General features: G+C 43.9%; 1 long non-coding RNA gene across 1 annotated transcript; it reads right to left on the reverse strand.

The window, feature by feature from the left end:
• Positions 1-2954: 2954 nt before the first annotated feature.
• LOC307250744 lies at positions 2955-4784 on the reverse strand. Its single transcript, XR_013844879.1, has 2 exons — positions 4071-4784; positions 2955-3385 (listed from the first exon to the last, which is right to left on the reverse strand). It is a non-coding gene; the product is annotated as an uncharacterized lncRNA (long non-coding RNA).
• Between the last annotated feature and the right edge of the window lie 771 nt (positions 4785-5555).

Consider the following 5555-nt stretch of genomic DNA (forward strand, 5'->3'; position numbering starts at 1 on the left):
GCGCTCACTGCGCACTGCTTTTGCCAAGGTTTGTGTGAAAGTTAAAGCTGCAGTTGAGAGGTTCAGCCGTTGGCATCCCAACGGCTGTTTTCCCAACGCTCTACCTGCTGTAGTTCCTCCCTCCGAACGACAGCTATGCGCGTTCATGTGAATTCAGTTACATTGACAGGAGACAAACACCATGTCCGATTCCGAGGTGATTAAACATTAGTAATGATAACTACATACGTACATATTGAGCATCTACATTTTAATCACAGACAGACCATGTATGTTAGCTTAAAATCATTGTAAGTGTGCTGGTAGGCCTAACAAAAGTAGCTGTAACAGCCAGGCAAGATAGCAAACTAATTGTAACAGAGCGGAGAGGTGTGTGTGTATCTCCTACTATCTATGCTACTGCTCTGACCGCAGCTGGGAGGGGCTGCTCGGGGCTGCTGCGCGAGGAGCGGGCTGCGTGTCAGTGCTCCCGCTGCTCGTTGAGAAGAGGTGATAGGCCTACTTGCTTTGGCGAAAAAAGTCACCAATAACACCAGAAAAAAAAAGTCGCCAGGGGGGCTGAAAAGTCACTAAATATAGCGACAACATCGCTTTGAGTTGGCAACACTGAGCACAGGACGAGGGCTATATAGGGCCAGCGGACGTCCTGCTGCTAGCGGCAGGCAGCCTAGGGGCAGAGGAAGGGGACGAGGTCACGGTCGGAGAGGTCTTGATGTGATAGGGCAAGAAGACATGGCCGGTGTACTTTTTTTCGAGCTCTCTCCGTCTCCCTTTCAGCAGTTAACTTTTCAACATTCGTCTTTCCTCGTTTTTTTGCTGTCTTAGTGGTGTTAGTTGTTAGTATCCTGGGAATGGTAAATTGAGGGTTCGTTTGTGAAGACATTGCTACTCGCTGTCCGCCGTAGTAGCCTAGTACCAAACAGTAGGCTAGTGTCAGACTGCTAGGGTCGTGAACGCTCACGCAACTGACGCATCAACGTCGTTGCCAAGGTCCCACAGCCAATAAGAACGGAGAATCTGACCTCGCTCTGATTGGTCAAAATTAACATGAGCGGTGGCAATTTTGGGGGGCAGCACACAGAGGCAGGGGGGAGCAAAGTGATAAAAAAATATTTTCAGACCACTTCACCTACATATAGCTGAATGGCTATTATGACAGTTTTGCCAAATATTACAGTAAAAAAACTCTCAACTGCAGCTTTAAGAAGTGGAAATGGAGAGCGATACTGATCAAGTTGTGGACGCAGAAAGAAGATTGTTGCAAACAATTAAATCGCGCAGAGGAAGGCTTGGCGCAGTGACAAGGAAAAAGAATGAAGTGCTTCATATGATGAAAACAAATGAAGTCAAAGAAAATGTGAGTAAACATGTGGACACATTCAATGAACTGCTAAAAAACTTTATGGATCTGCAAGTGGATGTTCAATCATTGCTAGAGGCTGAGGAAAGAGAAGCTGATCATGCTTATTGGTTCGAGCCAAAGTTAATTGAATTCAAAGAATTCCTAACAACCGTTGGCTCATGGATGTGTGAGGATGAGTCTGGGGAAGAAGATAAAATGGATGACATAAATGCTTTAAGTGAACAAGTTGATGCTGATGTTGTTGATAACGCTGATGAAGCACAAGCATGCTGTGAGATTGGCCGTAGCGCGTCACAAGTGTCCTCATGCGCCAGCAGCTCCAAATCATTAAAGGGAAAATTCGCCGATTTTCAACCTTAACTCATCTACCATAATATCCTTTGGGTTGCATTATATCCCCGTGTATTTTTTCAACATCGTCCGTTTCGCGGGGGCCGAGCTTCAAAAATCCATTCACCGGTGACGTTTCTGTGACGTTTCCGTGTCAAGGAAGAGCTCGTGCAGACTACAGACTCTTGGAGCCGAGCTCACCAACCCCCCTCCCTGTGAATCCAGGGGGCGGGCTCTAAAAGCACGTGCGAACCAAAACAAACCGTCTGTCCATGCCCATGGTCCGTGACAGTTTACTTGTATCATTTCCTGTATTGAAAATTGCATCTTTTCACATGGGCACAGACGATATGGATGAGGATACTTTAAAAAGTGTGTTGGCTGACTGGAATGAACCAGCAGGGTATTTAGTTGGGCCAGAGAAGCCTACACTGCTGAAGAAATTCAGCGAGGAAATACAGTATGCAGAGAGGCCGAGGCTGCAGCTGTTTCAGCCTTGGTTAGGGTTAGCCTTGTAAGACAATACAACTGGACCACCATTAGAAACCGAGAGACATTTTCAATATCCCAAAAATAATTTGGAAAAGACAACAAATACCAGCAAGACCGGGAGGGCAGATGATCATTGAGTGAGTAACATTATTTTTTTCTAGCATGTTGTAACGTTATCTTTGTCACATTGTGTTGTCTGAGCCATTGCACTGATGTTGCACTTAGCATGTCTATAGCACTTTTCAGAAGAACCCTTTACAACAGGTCAAATAAAATGACCAGTCTTTTGTTCTTACATTGGCTGCTATTGTTACATTATAGCTTTGTGGAGAGTAACCACTTGTTTTGTGTTTTAATTCCTTTAGACATAATCGACTTGTCACACGTCGGTTCTTGATTGAGTGGGTGCTCCAAAGGGGAGAGACTTGGCAAGGGGACCGCATCGTCTTACCTGATTGTGTCATACAGCGCATCAGAGCCAAATATCCATCTCCAAATGGTCACTACAGGCGACAGGCTGAAGAAGACGCTACGTAGAAGCTACGGATGAGCTATGATCAAATATTTTGACCTGTAAATACTGCTGCTAACTATGGACACTGATTGAGATTTAATCATGTGAAAATGTGTCAATTCTCCTTGACTGTATTTACAAATAAAAATAATTTTGTATAAACATGATTGTTTTTTGTCATTGCATAGGTAACCATTTTAATACATAGGTTTGACTTATCAACTAAAAGTGAAATAGTTTCAGAGAATCAAACACTTTATAAGGCATAGATAGAGTTTAATATAACAAGCAAGTAAAACAGTGTGCATTATTCTACACACAACTGTAAAGTATGTACATATACAAATGTAAAAAAGAAAAATAACATTTTCAAAAGCTTTGAGTTTCCAGTGTGTTGGGAAAAACAATTGTAGCATAATGCTTCCTTCGTCAAGTTACTGTTGAAATATTGAGTGATGTTTAGCAGCAGCTTCTTCTGTAGTTGGTTTTGGACATGTTGTGAGGGAGGGCAGGCTGAGGGAGCTGTAGTGATGATGACAGCACTTTGCAGGCAGCAGTCTCTTCTTCATGTGATGACGAGTTCTACGAGGGATGCTCTGAAGTGGTGCGTGTGTGCGGGATGTAAACAGTCTTCACAACAGAGTGCGTGGTCCTCGGACAATACACCATCTTCCTTTGGACCTCACCTGAAATGACAAATTATGATTGTATCACAAGGCCAGCCCAGCACTGAAGAGATGACAAAAGAAAAATCAATGTGTTATACTGTAAAGATAATGTTGCTGTTGCAATAAATATATAAAACAGACAAACCACTATGTAACCATAGATAGGTCAGTCAGTTAGTGCACTAACACAATAGTAGTCTTTTGTCTAAGAAGACATCATGTTTATATTAGCAGCCAAGCATACTGTATGCCAGGGTGTGGCTATGCATTTGCATTAGGAAGAGCCAAGACGACACAAGACTAGGGACATCAGTGCTAATCACCCAGCCATCACCATCAGCATAGCAATTGTTTATGGTTTTGGAAAGCTGATCATTTTAACGACATCGCTAATAACCATGCACATGGAAAACAAACACACAGTCACACACAAACAGTCTTGCAAATGCAACTAAATCTTCCTCAAGGATACACAGAGGGGCCTACTGCCCCCCTCACGAGTTCACTTCTAACTGTAGCTTAGCGGCTAAGGTAACTTGGCTACAGCTACAACCGGTAGACTAATTCCTCCTTGCCCCATCTATCAGCCTTACACCGGGACACAATATTCAACAGCGGTGTGGGCAGCACAGTTATTAATGTAGGGGAAACACTGATACTAACTACAGTAGGCTACTATGCAATTTAGCTCACGTTAGCTTACCTTTATTCGGATTCTTTTTCCCGGGGCTGGGGCTATGCATCACGCCGGTGAATAGGCAACAGGTAGGGCCTAGTATCTTCAGCTTACGCTTACTCCTGCTTCTTTTCTGTTTCCTAAAGTTGGCGCATCTAGGCACATTATAGGACGGCATGTTTTCTTTGTGGTAGTAGTCCAACAGTGAAATAATACGAAGCGCGCTATTACTGTACTGCTTACACGGGTCAGGTCCGTGCTGTGTTTGTCACCATGGTAACGCGAGCAGCTCGGAATCTGGGCAGGCTGGCTGCAGAGCGTACCCCCCCGCGCAATGCATCCTGGGGCCTGTAGGAACTGTAAAAACGGCTACGTCAGCCCCGCGTCATCAGTTTAAATCCGAAATCATTGTGCTCTCTGCCAATTCGGATCAATTTTTGGGGGGCTTTTTTCAATAGACTACTAATATACTCGGCCCTGATATACCATTCACATGAAAATGGGCGAATTTTCCCTTTAACAACTGCCTACGTAGAAGCCGAGGCAGAGCGCGCTGCTTTGAGCGCAAAAGTAAAAGCTTTGGAACAAAAGCATATGTTGGATATGGAGGCGGCAAAGATAAAGGCCAAGCAAGAAACGCTTGCATTAACAGCTGAACTTACAGCCGCAGAAGCCAAAGCAAAAGTACTACGGCAAGCCGGAGCTGGCTCCGTCAGTTCGAAAGCAAGCAGCCACACAAGTCAACATCGCTCTGCTTTATCTCAACACCCCCCTGCTAAAACGCAAAACCCCCGACAGCATTCACTGAAATCTGAACCAGTCACTGTCCAAATTAACAGCCATACTAATGAAAGAACAATTAGCCCAGAAAATGTTGTAGACATACTGAAAAGGCAAAATGACATTACTGAAATATTAATAAAACAGCAGAAAGCCTCCTTCCTGCCTGTTAGAGAAATTCCCAGCTTTGATGGTGACCCACTGCAATTCCATTCCTTCATTAGAGCCTTTGAGCAAGGCATAGATAATAAAACAGACAATATGCAAGATAGACTCTATTACCTTGAGCAGTACACCGTGGAGCAGCCAAGACAAATTGTACGCAGCTGTCAGCATATGGATGTGGAAAGTGGATATAAGGAAGCAAGGAAGCAGCTTGAGTGGCACTTTGGAAATAAGATGAAGATCACAATGGCATTCATGAGCAAAACATTAAACTGGACAGCTATAAAAGCAGAAGATGGCCCTGCATTAAGAGCATATTCAATCTTTCTCTGAAGCTGCTACAACACCTTGTCAGGAATTGACAATGTGGAGGAACTGGAAAATGCTGCTAATCTGAGGATAATTGTGTCAAAGTTTCCCTTTAAGCTGCGTGACAACTGGAGAACAGTCGTCTGTGATGTTCAAGAAAAGCAATGCAGACGTCCAAAGTTTAAAGATCTCCTCCAATTCATTGAGAAGAAAACTCGTGCTCTACTGGATCCCATGTTTGGTGAAATAAATATGCCA

Source organism: Ammodytes marinus (genome assembly GCF_949987685.1).
Source record: "Ammodytes marinus genome assembly, chromosome: 5".
Lineage (NCBI taxonomy): Eukaryota > Metazoa > Chordata > Actinopteri > Uranoscopiformes > Ammodytidae > Ammodytes > Ammodytes marinus.